Here is a 23,501-nt window from a genome sequence, read left to right on the forward strand (position 1 = left end):
AGGCTTTACATTAAATGATAGCTAACGCTAGGAGCTAAAATGATGATTATTATTATTAGTTGACAACAAACACAACTAATGCCCAGGCGTATGTTATGTCTTGCGTACCCAAAGCAGGAAGAGGTGGGATAATAATGGTATTTGTACATTTGAACGTTGGCATCCTTTAGACAGGTGAAGGAATCCACTGCTTACCGTCCCTTTAAGGTCGTACAATTTCAGAATTTAATTAACCCTTACGTTTTTATGTTCTTTTCTTTATTTTCCTTTAAAGGATAACACACAAGCTGTTAAGCGTAGAAACATATACACAGGTAGAGTCACCATGCATGTCCCCCATAGGTAAGCTATTTTTAATTAAGCAAAAAGTGGTTAACTTCTTTTCACACGTGTGAATGACTGAGTTTTAAGTCATGAGATGCGTGAGGCTTATCTCTGACACAAAATCACCTCTTTTATGCTGTTGCCGTGTGATGTTTTTAGTTTTTCTTTGTGACACAGTGACTGTGACTGTTGTGTTGAGTGATGACTTTCCGCGATTTCCAATGGGTTTGACAAGCTGAATGTGAGCTCTGTTCTTACTCTGCTTAAAAAAAAATAAAGCGCTTTCTCTTCCTTGCTGACTCGTGAGCGCCACAATATAAAGTTTTTGTTACGCTTGTTTGACAGTTGATAGACGATGGCGACAGTTTTACCCTGGAACTGATTATTTTTCCATGATTGCATTGAAAACATAAAAAAAGTTGTCACCCTGCTAGTGATTGTGTTGTAGCATACACGGGTTCCAATGTACTATATATGTCCGTTTAGGAAATAACGCCTTGTAAAACTCAGCAAATTTGAACCAAAATCTCATATTTGGTGTGGATCCAGGATTGCTTCTGTCAGTCTCAGGGTTCCAAACTCCAAAAGCACGACTGATCACAGATTAAAAGTCAATGATCGCCTCTGATCCTCTTAACCTTCTTATGGTATTTGTGTTGAAACAATCTGTGAGGATTGATCTTTTTAGCATCTTATTGATGTTTTCAAGTGTGAGCAAGTTAGATGATTAACCTCCTCTGTTTAGTGCTGACACTTTTTGTGTTCTTAAAGCTCCCCAAACAGTTGCCAGCATAGTTTTTTTGGGAGGGTGGGGGGAATGGATGTGGGGAAATACAAAACAGTATTCGATCAACTAATTGTGATGTTGCAGCGCCCCCTGTCGATGGCCGTGGAAACACTCCAGTTACCTTACAGCAGTAGTTCTCAGTAATTTTCTGTCATGCCCCCATTAGGGACACAAATGCTTTTGCGACCCCCTGAAATACTATTGAGACACTGATAATATCTATTTATTCATCTGTACCATACAGACTGAGGTTGTAACTGAAACCAGCCAGATGGAACAAAATGGAGAGCAGTGAGGCATACAAGCATAGTCAAGAGTCAAATAGCATGTTAATTATGGTAAATTCGTATATGTTGGCAGGTCTGCAGTAACATTCAAAGTCCTCGCTGCCTCTCCGTTCCCCCCTGACAGTTCACCGCGCACCCCCACCAGGGGGTCCTGCCCCACAATTCGATTTGATTCGATTTGGTTACTTTTCACTCTTTGTACATCAGTCAACCTTTTTAAAATAGAACATATTGCTTAGGACCAAACATCTCCAGATGTTTTATCAAAAGAAAGCATAACACTTAGATACCTCTGAACTATCGTAAATAAATAATAATGTCTCTACATTGTTAAAATAACACCATAATTAATTATTCAAGTATCTGGCCAACGTGTTCCATAGAATGGTTTTATTGGTCAAACACAAGACAAGATACATGTAGGGAAAGAGCCGTAAACATTTTATGCTCTGTAAATCGTACAGTGCAGCTAGAAGGAGTCTCATGTGATTGACTAATTAATACAGAGTCTGCACTGCCACCCTGTGGGGCACACGAGTATAGCCAAACTACACCACAGTATTATTATTCTGGATAACTCGTATCATTGCACTGAACTGAATGGGGAAGGAAAGGGATGAGCCAAAGCCTCTCAAAACGAAATATTTTCAAGTCATTGTCTCTTGTTTTTTGTTTCCATTTCATACAGAAACACACAAATTGACATTTCACTTATTAAATATCCATAAAACATGTACCCATAGACACTTCCATCAAGATGTATTTTCATGAACATCAAGATCATTAGCGTATATTCTGTATATACAATATATTACAAACCCTGCATGGTTTAGGTCAACGTGTTTTTTTTTTTAAATTTATGTATCCCGACGTTGTCCTAATATTTGGTTTATATTTTGTGTGTACTTCATGCAACAGGATTGTTCCCCCACGGTAGCAAAGAAGGGTCATTCATCCAAAAAGCCTCTTGTGTATATAAACACTTAATGAGTCCAAACTCAGAGTGGCAGCCTCCCATTCATCATCAGCCAGAGTAAACAGCACAAAGTGTTTTTCTCTTTCCCATAGCACAATATCACATTACACAACTGCTGCAGCGGGGACACTCCATAATAAGTCATATATAGCATGTCAACCAGTTGGGATTTATTTTGCAGTCATTAGTACATTTTTGTCCATGGAAGGTGATCATTTAAAATGAAGTATGATCAATTAAAAAAGGCCATCATTTCAGAGTGTTGTGACAGAAAAGTGTATTTTATCTTTAAATGTTTTGACTGCAAAGTTGGTGACCCACAGAAAATGATGGTAGATGTACAAAATGTATGAGTGCAAAGTCACTGTTAAGTAATGGTTCTAATTCCATTCGTTCCGCAGTGCCCCCCCCCCCCAAAAAAAAAAAAAACCCGCACGGACAATGTTTCGACGCATGGTAAATGTCATGACGCAATGCGCGTCATTTCCTCTTCTTCCTGTATCCAAAAACAACAACGCCTAATAAACGCCTTTGCATTTTGGTGCTGGTACTGTCTCACTTTCTTCATTAATGGAAGGCCAGAATGTGACGAAATGGAGCTGGAGCTGTGCCATCCATATCTATGCTATATCCCCAGAGCTATGATAAGGCTATTTGACTGCAATTAAACGTTTCCATGCGGTCAAATAACCCTATGAGAACTGGAATATTAGCAATAACCTGGTTGCGCATGGCCAAGTAAACACCAGTAACCCTTTTGAAAAAACAGAATATGCTCATATTCCGTTTTTTAAAAACCCGAATTTTACCCGAGGTTATTCCTTTGCTAACCCGAAAATCGGGTCATGTATACGCCTATCGGGATTTCCCAATCAAAAGGAACATTAATTTGTGTTCTGCGCATGTTCTATTCAAAAGGAATCTTGTGTCTTTGGCAGGAACTACTTGTGAACATGACGAAACGCAAAACCCCACACTTTTAAAGTGAGGGGGAAACAAGCCACCTCATTAAGTCTTTTATTGACAGTAGAAAGTCCCACAATAACGAAATCTATCAGAATGTGAAGCAGGGTTTGCACAAACGCATCTTCAAAAGTGTCCGGGGGGCTATGGGGATGTAGCATGGATATGGATGGCACAGCTCCGGCTCCATTTCCTATTTCTTCACGTTCTCGCCTTCCATTAATGAAGAAATTGAGACAGAATAGTGTCAAGTATACAGTGGAACATGCTTAGGTCGCCAACCCGTCTATGTCGAACAACACAAGCCCCAGCCCACCATGTTGTTATTATTACTAAAAAGTGTCCACTTAAGTCGACGTCGACATACACGGTTGACCGCTTTTCTCAGCATAAAATGTGTGACCCAAAGGGGTCATTTCGACGACAATTGCTCCATAAATGTAATATTAACCTCCTCATTATCACGAAGCAGATTGCCACAACGTACTACTGTCTCTTTGCACAGCATAAAAGGTGCCCACGGTGACTTCCTGTACAGTGCAAAATAAGCTGCAACATAAAAACATGGTATTAACCTGGATTCTACACCCATTTATTTTATTGTTTTAGTTGTTATACACCGATAGTGAGATGTGTGCATGTATGAAAGCATTATTGTCATAGTAAAAACATACAATGAAATTACTGCAATGTCGATGAAGCAGGATGACTGTGCACAAATCAGCCAAATCACCTCACCAGGGAGGCGTCAGGGAGGCATCCGGACTAGATGCCCGAGCCACCTCAACTGGCCCCCCTCGATGTGAAGGAGCAGCGGCTTTACTCTGAGCCCCTCCTGGATGACTGAGCTCTTCACCCTACCTCTTAGGGTGAGTCCAGCTACCCTATGCAGGAAACTAATTTCAGCTGCTTGTATCCACGATCTCGTTCTTTCAGTCACGACCCAAACCTCATGACCATAGGTGAGGGTGGGAACATAGATCGACCAGTAAATTGAGAGCTTTAGCTTCCGGCACAGCTCTCTCTTCATCACGACGGTCCGGTACAGCGACAGCATTACTGCAGACGCTGCGCCGATCCGCCTATCGCTCCAACAAGAGATACTTGAACTCCTCCAGCTGGTGCAGGACCTCATTCCCAACCCGGAGGGAGCAATCCACCACTTTCAGCCTGAGAACCATGGCCTCGGATTTGGAGGTGCTGAGTCTCATCCCAGAAGCTTCACACTCAGATACAAACCGCCCCAGTAAACGCTGAAGGTCACAGCCCGATGAGACCATCGCGACCACATCGTCTGCAAATAGCAGAGACAAGATCCTCAGGCCCCCAAACTGGACTTCTTCAACGCCTTGGTTGTGCGTAGAAATTCTGTCTGTGAAACTTCAGAAACATTTTTTTCTTACCATTTTGTTAGAAATATGACATTTGACCGCTTGATCCATTGGTGAAAAAACGTTTATGTATCTGTAAGAGGCCCTATCACACCACATTCAAGTCCTACAGGGACCCAATTTGTCTGTAATTCAAAACACACTGCGCTACCCCTCATAGCAATGACCTCCCCCAGCCCCCCCCACCACCCCGTGAACCAGAAAACATTCATCAGTCCTGACTCCCTGACCTTTCTCCAGCCTGTGCACCCCTTCAACCCCACCTCCAGCCAATCAGAATCCAAGCAGACAGCGTCTCTCTGTCTGTAACTTTTGTACACGTATGAAAGCCTGCTTTCCCTTGACCCCCCCACCCCCCCTTTTTAAAAACCAACAGTGGCTCTGCCCTGCACACACTAATGACCCGCAACAACAAACCCCCCCCCCCCCCCCCCCCCCCCCCCCCCCCCCCCCCCCCACCACCACCACCACCACCACCACAACACTCCACATCCAGGTGATAAATGAGGTCGCCCCAGTGTGTGGTAACAGGTCAGAGGTCACCCGAAGAGTTCTTGTGGGATTTGAGGGCAACGTAAAGTCAGCGGGGCCTGGGGGGGTTACCAGCTTGGTCACATCTAATTCCTTGCATCACTCGAGTCATCCAACAGGGGGAGACAGAGACTCACATTACACTTTATGCATTCACCGAGTTTGAAGAAAAATGTGACTGCATTATTATTAACAAACACATGTAAAACACATTTCCCTGATTAACAATGGGAGAATTTAATGGTCAATTCATCAATTCTGATTTGAAAACATTTTTATATTAGTAGATGCCAGAAAATTACTAGGAAAATTGTGTTTTCCTGAAGAATGTTTGTATTTCATGGATAATTCTAAATATACTTTTTTTTTTCAACTAATGTCATTTTAATGTAATACTTTAAAGTAAAAAATTATCAGTATTTTGAATATATTTTTAGCTAACAAAAAAAAGAATAGATATCCTATAGCTAATCTTTTACAGCCTGCAGACTAGTTGCTGAATACAACTGCGTTTCTGCTAGTTTCAGCCGAGTAGTGCACTCCAATTAGCCTCAGTTGCTTCAAGACGTGATTACCCCCCGTGAAGCCGTCTTCACCAGTATGGTCTTAAACTTTTGATCAGCTGACGAACAGCCTATTTCCATTTTGTTGATTGCAATAAATTGCTTACTCAACCTTTTTTTTTGTCCCACTCCCATTTCTTCGTTTTGCATTTTGAAGCTCTACGTAGAACCTCCTTAACACCCAACAGTGAAAAATGTTAATGTTTGTGATTTTCCTACTGGTCTTAGTATTTTAAGTGCATTTTGTATTTTCTATTTTTAATAAAAGAAAAAATATGAAGAACTGGGTAGACATCAAAGTCCCTCATGCAGAAGAAACACTCACAAGTTAAATCCTTTTGACGTCTGCAGGAAATGGATCTCAGTCCATGTCCTCTCAAGTGATATGGTAACATGATTGCGCGTGTGTGTTGGAGGTCAGCACAGAGGTCATCAGTGTTTAGTCTGTGTTATATATATTTTTTTTTGCCAGAGTGGCGACTCCGGTTTTGTGTTGGCATTGCTTAAGATTTATCACGGATACTTCCTAGGTATGACTTTTTTTTAGTGATGTGCATACATAAACTGTACACGTGGTGTAGTGATGTGATAACACCATATACACAACTTTAAACATGGTTTAGATCGAGTATTTGAAATTCAGCAATACAAAAACAGAACACAACAAACCACACTCATGCGTGCTCTTCAAAGCCTGTATCCAAACACTAGCAGCAGAACCAGTCTAGTAATGGTTCTGCTGTAGGAGCCAGACTACATCTCTGTCGCCAAGTCCAGGCTCCAGGCCCCCTCTGTGTGTGTGATGGCAATTTTCTAAAGAATCCACGCCACTTCTCTTAAAAAACACCACTGACCACCACACCACACAACACACACAGAGCTGTCACTTGCAATTAGAGCCCATCCAAGAGTATGATGTACAGTCGTGTCAGATGGCTAACAAGGATGACGAGGGGGGCAAATGGCCCCCTTTTTTTTGTTTATTGCATTTGTTTGTACTCTCACTCAAACAGCCCAGAGAGTCAGGCTCAAGATGCTGTTAAATGGATTTGGATGGATCCGTCCGTGGACTCACTTTGCGCTTGTGTCCAGTTCATTACTTTATTACGTGATGTTTGGTACCACATCTTCCACTACCATCAGTGTCATTTATGTTTGCAGAGCATGTTTTACAATACAACTATCCTACATGGTTTTAGCAAGTTTGTATTCTGTGATTCGGTTTGTCAGCATGTTGAACAACACATCTGTTGGTAACACTACTACTGCTGTGCTATTGCACCTTAGATTCATCGGTCGATTGATTGTTCCTGGACAATTGTAATGTCTGGTCCGTCTTGGTTGCTGGCTGAGGGAGATATCACATTATTGTAGTGAAACCTGTTCGGCAGTTTTTTTTGTTTTTTTTTTTACAGATTGTATAATATTTACTTGTTAATCCAATTGTTAGATATCATCTATGCACGGCAGGATAGTTAGCACAGCTGTCCTACTGTCAGGAGATTTGAGTTTGGATCTTGAGTTTGAAACATGTCTGTGTGGAGTTGACTTGTTCTGCCTGTGCGTGGGTTTTGTCAGGTCCTCTGGCTTCCTCTCACATTGCAAGAGCATGTTAGGTTAATTGGAAACTCCACAGGTGTGAATGTTTGTCTGTGTGTGTCCTGATTGACTTGTGGTCGGTCCAGGGTGTACCCCACCTGTCACCCAAAGTCAGCTGGGATAGGCTCCAGCTTACACCCCGCCCCTAATGAGGACAAGCGCTATGGAAAATGGATGGTTAATATGTTGAACAACTCTATTGGTAGACATTACTATAACTATGCTACTGTGCCTTTCGTGTTTAGTTGATGGAAGGAAATAAAAACAATTTGTCAATTGTGTGCAATTTGGAAATGTTGTGATGTCTGTTACGTCTTGGTTGCTTGCTAAAGATTTGTTTTTTTTATTCCAATGATGTCAACCTAATTTAGTCAATTACCCATCCCTAGTGTACTTCAGTCATCACACTGGTGCACTTAACATATAAATTCACCATAGTCATGCAGTATTAAATATCCTTTTCCCAAAACCACACTTTCACCTTTTCGTCAACAGCTACAAAGTTCTGTTCGGGCTTGACCGGCCAATCAGTGCCGGCTCGCCTTTCTCGCTTGTTTGTTTTCTTTTAATACATTCTAAAGGCCCACAGTGCGTGTATCGTGTAGGCCGCACATGAGAAGTTCCAAACATTTGCAATTGCTCATGACAGATCTGACATAAACAGCCTCTCATCTCCGTCTAAAGCTGGCTGTAAACAAATCCACTGGTGATCAACCAAGCTGACTTAATCTCCCTGTTAGATTTCCAAACAAACCCCGGCCGAACACACAGACCTGCATGAGAACACACACACACACACACACACACACACACACACACACACACACACACACACACACACACACACACACACACACACATTGTAATTCACACAAATGCCTCACAGATCTCACACAGCCGTCAGCAGAGGTTTGCAAGATTAGAAGTTCAGCATCAACTATCAAAGCCAACAGCGGAAACAGCCTTTTTTTTTTTTAAAAAAAAAAGAGGGAATCTATGTGCCGCTGTGCATGTGTGTATGTTACGTGTGCACCAATGCCCACCCCCCCACCTCTTTAAGCCATCCCCTTTGTTGGCGAGTTGCTCCAGGAGAGCGTGTTGATGGGGCCACATCGATGTTCAGATTAGGGCACGCATCCGTGATCAAGTGCTCAAACACTAGATAAGAGCGGCAGAAACACCCTTTAATCCTGAACACCCCACCATCGCTGACACCTGCCTCAGGCCGATAACACACACACACACACACACATACACACACATAGTCGTTAAAAAGCAGCACCAAAGTTTGAGTCTAATCTCGGATGGGTAGGCTCATGTCACATTGGAAATATCAAAAAGACAACTCGAATAGATGTCATTGGAGCACAGGCCGTGATGTGTGATTGTTTATCCGTATGTTAGCATTCGGCAGGCAACCCGGCCATACCATCCTCGAATCTGGGGTGAGAGGAATTCTCTCCCAAAACGGCAATAAGAGAATTCATATCCGCAGATATAAAATTGTGAAACAATGTACCGTACTTGTCCAAATAGTAGACGGAGGTGTTTATTTTCTCAACTGCAGTTGTGGGGAGAGGTCTGCTGTATGCAGAGATCTCCCAAAATTGTAACGTAGCTCCAGCATTTGTCCACATGTGCCTTTTACACAGAACCCAGCAAAGCTACACCCTTTCACATAGCAACAGTGACAAGTGTTTTTAGCACAAGAGGAAGGGTTAGGGTTAGTGTCAGATGTTAACACCCCAGTCACAGCATTCTGTAGTACCCTTAGACTTTCTGCTACGGTTCTGATACTAGCTCCAAAAACTGGAAAAATGCTTGTCTTTTACAAGCAGTGCGAAAGGGTCTGAAACACAGACAGTCACTCTTCGTGGAAACACGGAATCTGTTTGTTTGTTCTTAGTTAGCAGGCTACTTGGGGTGCAAAAGGAAATCCTGGAATGATGTAAAACCGTAGGATTAGAAGGACAGGAGTCTGCCATTTGCATTCTGGTTAAATCCTACAGTGACGCAAAACGGTGTAAAAAGAAAAAACACAGCCATAGATATGCTCGTCCAGTTTTTGTGTAATTCTGCTAATTAAGGCTAGAAATGTGTTATATTTCCGTCATTTCTATTTTTGTATGTACACCATTAAAGGTAAGAAAAAAAAGATGACAGCTTCTCCCGGTTAGCTTCCCTTTCAGAGCAAAAGATAACCATTCATTCACAAGTTTGTCTGTGACTCTTGTCGGTCTCTCCGTTTTCATTTTCACCCTCACTTTTGCAACAGCGTGCCACAAAACTGGTGAAATTGGCTGTTAGAATACCTTTAGCTTCAGCAGCCTGTCAGCCCGAGGTAGACGTGTGAAAAGGTAATACTGTACAAGCTAAGCCAACCCCTTCCCTTTCCTTTTCCTTTTCCTTTTTTTTTTTTTTTAAGTCCTCATCCGATGATGACTTTGTCCTTGTCTACGCCGTCCAATGACGACCAAACCGCAACAGTTTCATCACACAGAGAAAGACAATTCCTGCTGGTAGTTGTACTGATAGCGCTCCAGTCATGCCGCTTTGCCCGAAGGGATAGAATGACAGACTATTAAATGGGAGGAAAAATGAAATCATACAATTTTACGTCCCTCTGGCATTTCTTAATTTGTGTCAATCATCTGTTGATTAAACTGAAGCACTCTCTTACTTTACGTACATCCTTTTTTCTCTCAATTTCCATTTTGCATTACATTTTTGCCTTTGGTCAGACAATGAAAGTAGACCAAAGCATAATTTTTTTCTCCGCCTATGTAGACGCTCCGTCATCCAGATCATAGACCTTGAAGAGCTTCTTCTTTGTTGTTGAAGATCTCACCGTCAGATGGCTTTTTCATATATGATAGAGTAAAATGTAAGGATTTTTCTGTCAGTAATGACTCACTTAATAGTGGTGCAGTTGGGTAAGATATCAGAGATGACAACCCTCATGAGTTTGACAGACAAGTTTGGAGAAATCTGTACACTTCCTGACTTTTTGGGCATTCTCAATTTACCTTTTCAGTGGCGTCTCTTGTGGATACCTGTTGTACTCCCCCCAAAAAGTCCTTTGATTTGGATTGTCAGAAATTGCCATCTTTTGTTGCATTCACATTGTAAAGGGTCCCAAATTATCCGACCAGGACCGTATCACTTTTCAGTACTCCATTATTGGCAGTGCAGCCTACGGGGTCTGCTTCTGTGTGCTGTACAAGCCAAATGGACAAAAGCTGAAACGTCTTCAGCCAGTTATCGATTCATTGTATTTTGTAGAACGTTTAACAGCACGACACAAGTCGAAGCTGAGTTGTATTGACTTGATATACTCTGTTGTACTGACATGTCATTACATGTCAGACACGAAAAACCCCAGCACAACTGTTAATTCCAGCGTGGAGATTAAAAACACCTGTTGGTAAACAAGACAATTATTCCGCACAGGCCCTTGGGGAGTGCGGCGTGTTAATCATACGCGCGTCCTCCCGTGTCACGAGGCAACCCGATATATCCCCCGCAGAGTTCTCCCTGATTAACTCGATACTCTCGACTGTTTAAAATTCACTCGACAACTGAGGACAAGCCCATCTCCTGTGAGGAGTGCGCGCATAAAACAAAAAGGCGGTGCCTGGCATCAGCACAATTAAAGCTCTTAAATAAAATACCTCCTGCGCAAGGCTTTAGCAACATTTTAATTAGACAAACCGCTTGAAGTGCAGGCTCGTTTTTAGCAAAATAAACAGCCACGTTTGCCAAGAAAGAGCTCCCGGGGGGGGGGGGGGGGGGGGGGCACTTGTAAGTGAGGCTGCTTGGGGCAGGAAATGGAGCGACCCGAGGAGATAATGGGTGTTTGCTTCTTTGAAAGAGATACTGTTGGAACACTTCCTTCAAGCAACTCAAGTACTGTTCCATTGCCTTGCGTTCTCTTACATGCTATGGTCACCTTTTACATCCTTTACTGTTTTTGCAAAGGATATCATGCAACAAATTTCCCCCAATCGTTGGAGGACTTTTTGTGTGTTTTCTGTCAGTTTGTGATGCCCAGTTTTCCTGTTAGTCTCAAACTGGTTACACACCCGCCATGTTCTAACTGGGGCTGTCAATCGGTTCAAATATTTAATCATGATTCATCATATTTTGTCCATAGTAAACTTGTAATCAATAGCAATTAATTACTGATAGAAATAAGTTTTTATTTATAATAAGTATTCCTTTTGAAAGATCATTTTCAGGTTTTTAATACACCTATCAATATGAGACTGGATTTGCTTCATGCAAATTTTATTTATGAAAGTTTCTGTTTTGTAAAAAGCTCAACACAAAATGGACCTCAAAGTACAACAAACAAACACAATGTGTACAACAAGTAGACATTGGTAAGGTAAATTCCCTCGCGAGCCTTTACTGCCGTCTCATTGAGCGCTGTGTGTGCGCTCGCTCACTTCCGCCTTTGTCCCCACACGCTAAGGTGACGCGAGCTCTCCAAATAGCTGTCCCCGGCCACGCCTGCCGGTAACTAGCAGCATGTCAATTTTAGCTCACAGCCAAGAGACTACTCATATGTAGGAAACACTCGTTAGTCGGGGCACGCGTATGCAAGGTGCCACTGTATAAATGACAATAAAAATACCTGCTGTGCTCCAGCACATTCTCTAAATTCCTCAGTTTCTTCATCTGAGCCCAGCAAGTAGCATTTGAGGCTCGACCAGGGCATGGAAGCGAAGTGTACCATTCAAAATATGCGTTTTTTTGTCCATTACTGCTCAGTATTTGTTCCCGCTTGTGGCTCAACATTAACTGCAACACCGCTGCGTTTTCTCAAACTACAGTGTGGGCCGAGGGTCTAACAGGACGTGCGCACAGTGGCGTTAAAGGGAATTTCTCTTAATTTGTCATTAACGTGTTCACGTTGGCAACACTGGTTTTAACCTAGGAAGGTTTACATGTTTGTTTTTGTTGTGACTGCAACAACATAAACCTTTGGTTGGCGCGCACCACTTTCACACTTTCAGCCAAGTTGCAGAGTCAAATTCAAATTTCTACTCACTGGCCACCGCTTTAATCCAATCCAATCCAATCCACTTTATTTATATAGCACATTTTATAAACACTGTTTCCAAAGTGCTGCACAGACTAGCAAAACCATAAATAATAAGTAAATAAAGGAATGTAAATGTAATTAATAAGTAAAAATTATGACAATAAAAACTAAAAGATCAAATAAAAACAAAGAAACGTACTACAATAAAATATTTAAAACAAGAAATCGAAACAATAAAAGCCAAAAGTCCAAGAAGTAGGTAAAATATAAATAAGTAAATTTAATTTAAAAACTAAAATAAATAGAACCAATGAAAACTAAAAAAATAATAAAAGACACAGAGGACCACACGACTCACGCCGAGTTAAAAGCCAGAAAATAAAAGTGGGTTTTAAGACGAGACTTAAAGCTTTCAATTGTGGGGGCCGTTTTTACATGAGGGGGGAGAGTGTTCCACAGCTTTGGGCCGACAACAGAAAGGGCCCGGTCTCCCCTGGTCTTAAGTCTGGTCTTAGGCACCACCAGTTGGAGCTGGCCTTCGGACCTCAATGTGCGCGCTGGAGTGTAAATTTGGATGAGGTCCGAGATGTACTGAGGGGCCAGCCCATTCAAAGCCTTAAAAACAAACAATAAAATCTTAAAATCAATTCTAAAACACACAAATATCCCGTTGTGGAAAGATACAGTATGAGCTTTGGCGTTTGAACCGCCAGCTGAATGACGTCACACGAGGCGTCAGCTGATCTCAGGTCAGTGAGCATCAAAGGCTAGGCGAGTGTTCAGCTTTTTTTCAATTTGTTGTAACAGAAGGACTTTTATCATGCTTGATGTCACACAAGATACAAATGTGCCACATTGCACTTTCATCTTAAGACCATATTGTTTTTACATGTTCAAACTGACAGGGTCTCTTTTATTTTTACACTTGCATGACATTTCAGAGAGTTAAAACATTGGATCAACGATTAATATTAAGTTTTTATGGTGGTGATCGGAAGTCGAGCAGTCCCACTGTGAATAGAACTTTTGTTTAATCCTGTTTTCCTTTGGCTCGACTTCCAATTCTTTGAATTATTTATCAGCCTAATGCTGGTCTTGATTCATTTTATTGTCTGGATGGTTTTCTATTATTAATCATATTGGCTAATGCATTGTGTTCACACGCTTGATGTATTGCTTTTGGCCACAGCCTCCACGGTGGCCTATATGAAATTAACTTTAGTTGGTTTTGTCACTGTTCGTTGGTCGAAATTATAGCAAATATGCATTTTGTCTTTTACTCTCCTACTAGAATGAGTGAGTTCTCTTTGTGGCCTCTGGAGGGCAGTCTAACCCCAGTAGTGAACTACTGGTCAGCAGCCCTCCTTTTGGAGCTCCTTTAGTTGCCCTCTGAGGGATGGAGAAAGGTACTTTGGCCTCCTTTATGAGTTATGGGACGATTCCTCGTAAATTCGGATAATCGACAAGGGCTAGTTAATCAGTCAGCAACATAAAACTAAATAAAGGTTTCTGGAAATAACTTTATTTGCTGCAATTTGTGCTTCCCTTTATGGTGGTTCAGTCATTTCAAGCCTTTTTGCATTTAGTTTGTAAAGAGTTGAGGTCTTACGCCACTAACACAAACACTTCATCTCTCTTTGCTGTCAAAAGAAACAAAAGTGAAGTGAGCAACTTTAGGTCCATTTCCTCATCTCAAAGTTTAAGCCCCGCAACCGATCTGCTCCTTGGTATTTATTTAAAACTGATGTCATTGTTGAGTTGTGTTGACTCTGTCACAGCAGAGAAAACTTTCCTCTGCTGTCTTGTCAGCGCTCTGCGTATCTTCTCCTGCTGCTGCTACTATTTACGGCAATATAGCACCAACCGCCGCGGCGGCCAGATAAACTCTTTTGATGGAACGCAATCTCTGATCTCCTCACCATGCCTCTTTGGATGGGAATAGGTTTAGACACGGCAATCAAGACGTATTCACGTGAAGGCCACTGACTGATTCTTAGATTATCTCTGAAAGTTTATAGGCCTCATTCTTTTAAAGGGCTTTATTTTACAATGTGGCCACAATCAGCTGTTGTTTCTACTTTTCTGAGTCATTTGCGTGATGTGGGAATTAAGACCAAGTTTGGGATGCACTGAAGCCCGGAGAGCGTCAAACGTCCCAGTTATTATTCCTGGACCCCTGTTAGGCCTTCTGAAGAGTAATAGGATATTCACTTGTGTCTGTTTTTATTTTTGTACGTCTTTAATCACTTCTGACTGATTTAAGTGGCTCACTTTTTTTTGATGCTATTAAATTGACAGGGAAGTTTTTGGGATTGACCAAAAACAATAGCCCACGCTCTGATCTTATCCGCTGACTGACTGCACAGACGGCAGGAAAAGAGGCGGGACATTCATCAGGCAACGAAACATCACCTCAGCATCATCCAGTGACAGATATTGTTTTTCGATAGCTCGCTGCTTCCAGAGAGAGATGGCGAGAGAGAAGATGGGGTGTGCGATATTTCGTCAGTCCAAACAGAGTCATAAAGTGCCGCATGGTTAAGCCTGATGAATTAATAACAGGGAGGCAGATGGGTCCCAGGGGCATTGTGGGAGCGCAGCAGCATGGATAACAGAGTGCGCGCGCGCGCACACACACACACACACACACACACACACACACACACACACACACATAAGGAAAAAAGTCAAGCACTCTATTGCATTTGCATAAAGTGAGACTTACAGTAGGACAAAGAGACTCATCTCAATCTTCTTGTTTTTTAACCTCATTTGGGTCCTCCTTTCCAGGTTTGCTTACGCATGCGGCTCATCAGCACGGCCAACGAAAGGCAGCAGAGGTCAAAACCTCGATGAGCCTCCCTCCTCGGTTGCATTTTTGTTTTCCACGCCAACTGTTTTGCTTTTTGTGTCAGCATTTCGTTTGGCATGCTCACCAATCACCTTTCATTTGCAGTACCAAGCGTGTATGTACCTCTGCGTATTCATCATATGGGGGGGGGGGGTATTTCTCAGGTTTAATGATCCTACGGCCGACTGGCTTTAATTGCCAAGCTCAATTAGAGACGCTCGAGATCGCGATTTATTGTCGGGACGCGCCACTTTTTATCATTTGAATCGCAAAATGGAGACCCAATTAGGCTGTTATTTTCCTCGTTAGCCCACCCTGGGCCCACACCTGACCCAGTAGCTGCAGTACATGACCGACATGGCCGCCACTGGAAGAATCAAAAAGAATCCATAAATCCAGGATGCTTCTGAACCTTATTTTGGAGTTCTAAACAATTTCTCCCATAGCAAAGAGTGGAAATACAAATAATCTGTTCCATAGTCAAACTGTCACTATCATAATAGCTTATAACAGTACAAGCAATGTTTCAATAACATTTAACTAGCCAGGCAGTGGCAAATAACAAGCCAGCTGACGAATTGTCCACTTCACCGCTGCAGCGATGTGTACTGTGTGAAGCACTACAGCACCTTGACTAAGGTCGTAATTGACCAGCTCACCAAAGTTGTGTGATTGCAGATGTGATGACATGCCGGAGTGAGACGCCGGCGGTAATTTACGAGGGGCAGACGGGTCAAGGTCACCATGCAATCTTCTCTCGTGGTGGAGAGAGAGCAGTAGTGGTGAGTACACGGTGTCTCTCTTTGACTCTCCCACTGCCCTGTGTTGAGATTACAATTTGAAGCCTTGTATCGCTTTGACTGGATGACCACCGGGATTTGCCAAAATGTGCAGCAGTTCGATTCAAACGATGTCCGCTCCGGGCCAAATGCAACCTGGGAATTACATTAAACTGGCCCGCAATATCAATTAAAAACTTGGGCGCTCCTAAAGTTTTTTCCAGCACATTCCTAAAAACACCAGAGCTCTGTCATGTAGAGGATCTTTGATTAACATTTTTTTTGCAGCAGCAGTGTTCCTGTTGTACAGAAGATCTTTGACTAGTGTTTTTGCTGTAGGTCTTTAAAAATAGCAGAGTGCTGCCGTCACGAAGATAATCTTTGACAAGCGTTTTCTTTGCAGCGGGTGCTTAAAACCATCAGGGCACTCTGCGTTTTTGCAGCAGTTCTTTAAAAACAGCAGAGTGCTTCTGTTATATAGAGGATCTTTGGCCATTGTTTTTGTCATTCAATGGTATAACTTCACACTGAGAGCTGTTTCTAATGTTTTGACCGTCTAATGTCCCAAAATAAGGTAACGATGTGTTAGAATCATCTCTCAGCATGATGCAATGCAGTTATATATTACCTCAATGAAAACTACTACCACTATGGTAATGGTACTGGTGCTGGTAATGGTAATAAGCATATTGTTTGATCCAGCTCTTTTGGTCTCATTAAATTGTGCAAATGTACTTCATGTTGTGGATGACGAGTGTAGACTGCTGAATGTCCAGGTTCGTAACGGAAGGTCATGAAGAAATTCAAAAACCTTTATTAGTCCATGTTGACGGCACCATGCGCTCCAACCGCTTTCTCTCACCATCACCCTGCGGCCGCCATCTTCTCCCTTTCCTCCCGTCGTGAACCCCTGCAATGACAAATTAATCCCGTTGGTAACAAAACAAAATATCTATATTTCATTGAGCGGCGGCAAGGGCCGTTTAGAAATGTCACATCGACTCACAAGCTAAAAGGTCTCAGCGCCGTCGTTGGCGTCTCGATCGGCCGAGCTGAATAATTGAGGATATTCTCTCAGCCTGTCCGTCGTCCTCGTGGCTCTAAAGCCTTGTAGCTTCATGTTGCCGTGTGCCTGATACCAAACGTGGAGCTTTGCACTGAGGCCCTCTTGCCCCAAACTCAGTGACAGCCTTGAATCAATAAGGACAGAAGTCTAAAAAGACAACAGATGGCTGCATGCTCCCACACCTGTACAGATGCAACCACACAATCTGCACTAAACCTTAGGCAGTATCCTACGCCTGTCAGGCCGATGGCGCTCACGCGTGTTTGCATTTGTGTGCATGAGCCAAATATGGAGAGCAGGAAAGAGGGAGAAGAAGGTAGATGGTTGGAGGGGGTCTTTCTTTATTCATTACCCAGCGGCAACAACTCCTCGTGTCCTGGGCCCCTTCAGCAGGCTGTCTCTGTGGCCCTCCATTCTAAAAGCCTGCAGCCTTCCTCTTTCTGCTTTTTCACAGTTATGTCTCGTTAACCTCAACCTAACCCCAGGCCCTCAGCAATAATTGAACTTGAATGGAAATACAGTAATCCCTTGTTGATCGCGGTTAATTGACCGTGATAAATGAATTTCCGCAATATATGAATCCATCCATCCATCCATTTTCTATACCACTTCTCGTCATTAGGGTCACGGGGGCATGCTGGAGCCTATCCCAGCTGACTTCAGGCGACAGGCGGGGTACACCCTGGACTGGTCGCCAGCCAATCGCAGGGCACATACAGACTAACAATCATTCACACTCACATTCATACCTATGGACAATTTAGAGTCGCCAATTAACCTAACATGCATGATTTTGGAGTGAGGGAGGAAACCGGAGTACCAGGAGAAAACCCAAGCACGCACTGGGAGAACATGCAAACTCCACACAGAAACGCCCAACGGAGATTCGAACGCAATCTCCTGACTGACTGTGTGGCCAATATGCTAACCACTAGTCCACCGTGTGGCCAATATATGAATCAATGTTAATAAATGGGATATTTTCATAGTTACAGCAAAGTAAACTTGTTTATGACTTTCTAAATACAGGTTTTACATTATTAAACCCATGTAGACATGAAATAACACTCCAATAGTCACGTTTACACTCCTATTATTATTTGTTTACGTCACATTGCTCAGGCTACGGGATCACTGCAGGGACATGACAGACGCCCGCCGCTAGCATAGCAAGCTACTGAGCTAAATAGTTAGCCCCTTCAATTTACTTATTCTAAACTTAAGAGTTTCAAAGTGGAGTGGGGAAGGAAGACAAAGGTGACAAAAACTTACCACTTCCATATGGAATGAAAGGATCTTGATCTCAGTCAGCCACGACATGTCCGCTCAGCTCTGCTGGTTCAACAGCCAATCTCCATACAGTGTGGAAGATAATGTAATCTAATGTCATGTCTCATAACATTACTGATGCCGAGTGACCACAATACTGCATATAACTTACCACTTCCATGGGTAATGGGAGGACATCGGACGTCGGACATGCCACGGCTGACTCCATGCTTTGTGAAGAAAATGTAATCTAACGTCATGTCTCATCAATGGAACATTACTGACGCCTCCTGACCAAAATACTACATACAACTTGTCTTTAAAAAAAAAAAAACCAACAACAAAAAAAACATTGATTCCATTCACAAAAGACCCGCTCCTGACCCTTTCCCCGATGCTCGGCCCGAGCGTGCACTCAAACCCCGACTCGATCAATGGCCTTGCCGGTGGGATCAATTCCTCAGGCTTTGGGGGTGTCAGATGCAATGTGACATCAGTGAAGCTGACTGATGCATCAAAAAGCTTTTTGTTGTGCAAACAATTCAAATTGAAGACATCGCCATTGAAGTAAGGTGATGAGACACGAGATGAGAGGACGCTCGTTCGCCTCTCTGTCGTCTTTTGTTTTCTCTCCTTTGCTTTCTGATTGTTGTTGAGCCTCGTGGTGCGTGATGACGAGATGTGTTCTATAGCTTGGTACGCTCCCCATCCGTCATGCGGGTCCACCATTACAGAATTCAGTTTATGGACAAAAATATTGAGACATGCGCCTACAGGAAGTGAAAACGGAAGAACAGACGGAGGACAGCCTCCATTCTTCTGCGAAGGTGTGATTTTTGCACTGCGGCTGTGGGAATTTTTGTCCATTTGTGAGGTCACTGATGTTTTATCTGTTCTAGTTCTTCCACAGCAAACTCTTCCTAATATGCCTTTAAGGAGCTTGCTGTGTGGACGAGGAACATAAAAGAACCTTCCCTAAACTCTTCACACAATGTTGGAACTTCATACAATTATACATACAAGGATGTCTTCCTAAGATGGAGAATTCAGATTGTAGAGGTCTTGTCCAACCTGTGATGGATTAGTTCATGATGAAAAGGTTCAGCCCACTACTTTCCCCCCCAAATAATATACTGTAGCAGATATTTTGGTTGATGACCAGGCAGAAGAACCCATTTTAACCAAACTACAGCCACAATAGCAAATGTATTTTTAAATACCCCTCTAAAACTGTGTGTTATATATATATATTTTTTAAAGGCTAACTTTTTTTATTGTATGTCCATAGAGTGATTAGACTAGACCTAATGAGGTCATTTACAAAGGACAGTAGAATCAGAACAAGATGTACTAACATGTTTTTAATGTTGCCATGCAAAAACAGATTCATTTTCAGAGATTAAAGTAATTCTGTTTGCCTTTTTTCTTCTCACAAAGAGAGGGTAAAAGAAAAATCAGTGGTCCATCAAAAATTGTATAGGAGGAAAATAGCAACACAAAAAAAAGAGGAGAGAATGCGGAAAACACAAAAGTATGAAAGTTTAATTGGAAAATAAAAAGGATGCCGTCCCATGAAAAACATCCTAAATGGGCTCGATCGGGCCGTGTGTGGCGGGAAGCCGCACGATGTACCTAAGGCACTGCAAAGTGTTAACATGAAAAACACATCAGAGGAAGAAAGAGCGAGTGGAGCTGGGGGGGGGGGTATGTGTGTTCCAAGGACCCGGCGGCCTGCGGGGGATGTGCATGCATGGAAATGGGCATGATACGTGCCACTTTGCAATTTGTCTGCGTGATGTGACTGCGTGCACCAGCCATGTTGCTCGCTCTTCTTTAAGTTAGCTACCATAAGTACGCCAATTATTGCCAGCCGTTTAGTTAGCTAAAGCACAGAGAGAATTGGAAGCAGGCGATAATTGGAGAGAGGCAGTTATTTATGAAACTTATATGTAACAATGCAATTTTACTTTAATACTAAGTTTGAATGCATGGGAAATTGGAAAGGAATCGGAATTGGAAAGCTCTCTTTGACCGCATGACATTATTATAGCAAGATATACAGCAAGAGAACCAGTGTTGTAATAGATGTAAGGAGCAAACTGCTGAGCCAGCATTAAAACCGCATGCAAGACAATTATAAACAACAGTACGGCAAGTCGAACGCGCATGACTTCCACACCGGCAGCTGAGTAGCCATACCGACATTTTAAAGCGCAAGCAGAGGTCAATCATGCTGCCGGAAGCTGACCGCTCATGATACTTCAAATGCAGTTATTGTCCTCTTGTGAGGTTAATGTACTGCATATATTAAAAGAATCGACATCTTTTGGTTTCCTACAGCCACAGCTGTTATTGACCTGGCGCTAATTGGAGAACCTGGCGCTTTTATAGACACGCAACCGGCGACGATAAGTGGTTAATGGAATAGACTATTTGGAGTCTTTACATTACAGGAGTTCTTCCTGCTGCTGTTTCTCTGTATGAAGCCTACATGCTTGCTGAAACAGATTCACAACAGACACACATGTTCATTCATTCAAAGTTCAAAACACTTTAGTTTTGCTGACATCACAACTTATTATTCACTTTCTGACTTTCTGTGTAGGGGAACAAACTTAGCTAATAAGTCTTGTCCTTAAAGACTTGACGAGTTGATGAGTCTGAGTGGAGAAATACTGTGCCTGCAGCGACGTTTCAACACGAAGATGCTCTTGTTTGCGAGGTACAAGTGCGTGCCTGCCAGCGTGCCAGCTTGTCTTTTGGCACTATTTTTTTCCTTTCATCGAGAGAAAAAGTCCATGTTTGTTTTGCATCGTGAGGATTCTCAGATTCCCCCTGACCACAGTGGTTTGATTGATGCGGAGAAGCAGGCGAGGGAAAAAAGATGAGCAAGGAAGGGGGGGGGAGCAGAGGAATTAGCCAGTTAAAGATCTCAGGGACTTTTTCATGAAATCTCCCTCCCGAGTTTTCCTATCAAACTCCTGTGAGCGCGCTGAAGTTTGCAAGAAGCCACACAGGAGCGCCGATCACGCTGCAAAACTGACAGCAATGCCCTGCAACTATTAGCACTCACTCTCGCATCAACACACACACTTTCTCACTTTGTCTTTTGTTGCTTGAATAACACAGGAAACACAATGTAATATATGTGTAAAATACTGCTTCGGTCACATGACCCTTTCACCCCCTTCACTTCCCAACGCTCACATTGCAGCATCGCTACCAGATCAGCCTCTCCTGGCCTGCGCTCTTATACTGGTGTAATAATAAAAATAATGGAATGGACAGAGGCGTGCATTCTCTGCTGCCCGCCGCAGGGCTGTCATCAATTTGCCCCACCACAACCACCCGTGTGAGTGACCAGGCCAGTAAGTTCACCCTTTGCAGGATTTGATAAGAGGAAGAAGGCCTGATGTCAGCGTCAGTATCAGATAAAGTAAAATCTCATTGGATCTGCTGTATTCTGTGGAATTGTGGCCATTGCAAGTGTGTGTGTGTGTGTGTGTGTGTGTGTGTGTGTGTGTGTGTGTGTGTGTGTTGTGTGTGTTTGCCATAAAGGGTTGTCTCGTGCGCTTTGTGATTATCACAAGTATGAGTATTCATATTGAGATGAATGCGTCGCTTTGTCTATACAATGCTGTGTGTGATTCGTTTACAGTAGGACCCTCTGAAGTCGATTCGTTACGCTACACTGGTCGCCCGTACAATCAGTCCCAGGGTCAGACTGTCACCGCCATAAAATCTGTAAAAAGAAAGTTACAGTTTTACTGTAAAAAGAAGTTAACCTCTAAAAGGACATACAGCAACAGAGCACATTATTGATGAATGACAAACACGTAACGCGCCATGCGTGGTGCCTCGGTTAGCCTGTTTTTCAGTTAACGAAAAAAATTTTGCTTCGGTATGCTACAATATGGCGAGTGTCTTGACATTTTATTAACACTAAGCAGGAATGCAACTGTGTTAATGTATTTTTTTTTTATCACAAAATGTTCTTGTTAGCAGCTAGCTAATATGCGGTGTCACTGCGCAATCCGTCCAGGAAACGCAATCGGTTGTGCGGAGCGCGTCTACATCTGGTCGGCCTATTTTTTGACAGTCACATGTTAGTCATGTGTAGTGTACGCCATCCGTCGATCTATTTTACGCCAGCAATATACGTCACTCCCCCCCACACACACACACCCAAAAACCTTAAGATTTGCAAAATCACAACATTATTGATCTTTTTTTTTTCTTATATCATCTCCATGTTACAAGTGGATCATTTATAAGCCCTCTTTTCCTTGTTCCATATGAAGTTGTTTTCACCACTGGAAAAAGTACAGACAAAAGCATTTGTTAGGAAGTTATGTTTGGATGGATGGTATTTTTCTGTTTCCAAAAAAAAAACCCTAAAAAAAAAAACAGTTGAATCCTCTACATTAATCCATCATTGCACTCCGATTTTGGTTGTTTTCAATGAATTGTAACTGCATTTTAGGTGTTCTATTGTGTTTTATTTATGTTTACGTCTGCGGTACATGCATTGTGTATCTTTTTCCGTCTTGGTGGAGGTCAAAAGACAGGAGAAACATCTGTGTGCTAACGGACTCTTCTAATAATAATCACTAATAAAACAACCCCCCAATATATTACACATATGAAGTATGGTTATACACCATTTATGTTCACACATTGAAATAATAACTATCACACCACATGACGTCGCAGGTGTGCTGTTGTAAAAATTTGGTAAAGGAGGAAGTGACGTAGGTCGCCCGCATGCGTAGAACCGATTGCGTTTCCGGGACGGGTGGCGCAGTGACACGAGGAAACAGGAACCGGAAGTCTGCTCCGTTGCCCGTCTTTGATGTCATCAGCGTTTGACTGTGAATTTTTTTGCTCATCTAACAGTTACGCCACAAGTCTCAAATATGTTAACACGAAGCACCGTTTTATAGTTTTAAAGTTTTAGTTTTACATGCATTAAACAATTCTAAATGCATAGAAATGACAAATGAAAGGGATACATGAACATTTCAGGTTACTTTTACCTTCATTGAAGATGCGCTGACGTCTTGCCGAA

The 23,501-nt window shown here is 42.5% G+C and overlaps 1 long non-coding RNA gene across 1 annotated transcript in view; it reads left to right on the top strand.

The window, feature by feature from the left end:
• Positions 1 to 23,501, top strand: part of LOC129194434 (uncharacterized) — a 119,295-nt gene that overhangs the window by 25,435 nt on the left and 70,359 nt on the right. The window contains exon 2 of the long non-coding RNA XR_008573761.1: positions 15,998 to 16,101. This is a non-coding gene — a long non-coding RNA (uncharacterized LOC129194434). The remainder of the gene's footprint in view (positions 1 to 15,997; positions 16,102 to 23,501) is intronic.

This window comes from Dunckerocampus dactyliophorus, chromosome 14, assembly GCF_027744805.1.
Source record: "Dunckerocampus dactyliophorus isolate RoL2022-P2 chromosome 14, RoL_Ddac_1.1, whole genome shotgun sequence".
NCBI lineage: Eukaryota > Metazoa > Chordata > Actinopteri > Syngnathiformes > Syngnathidae > Dunckerocampus > Dunckerocampus dactyliophorus.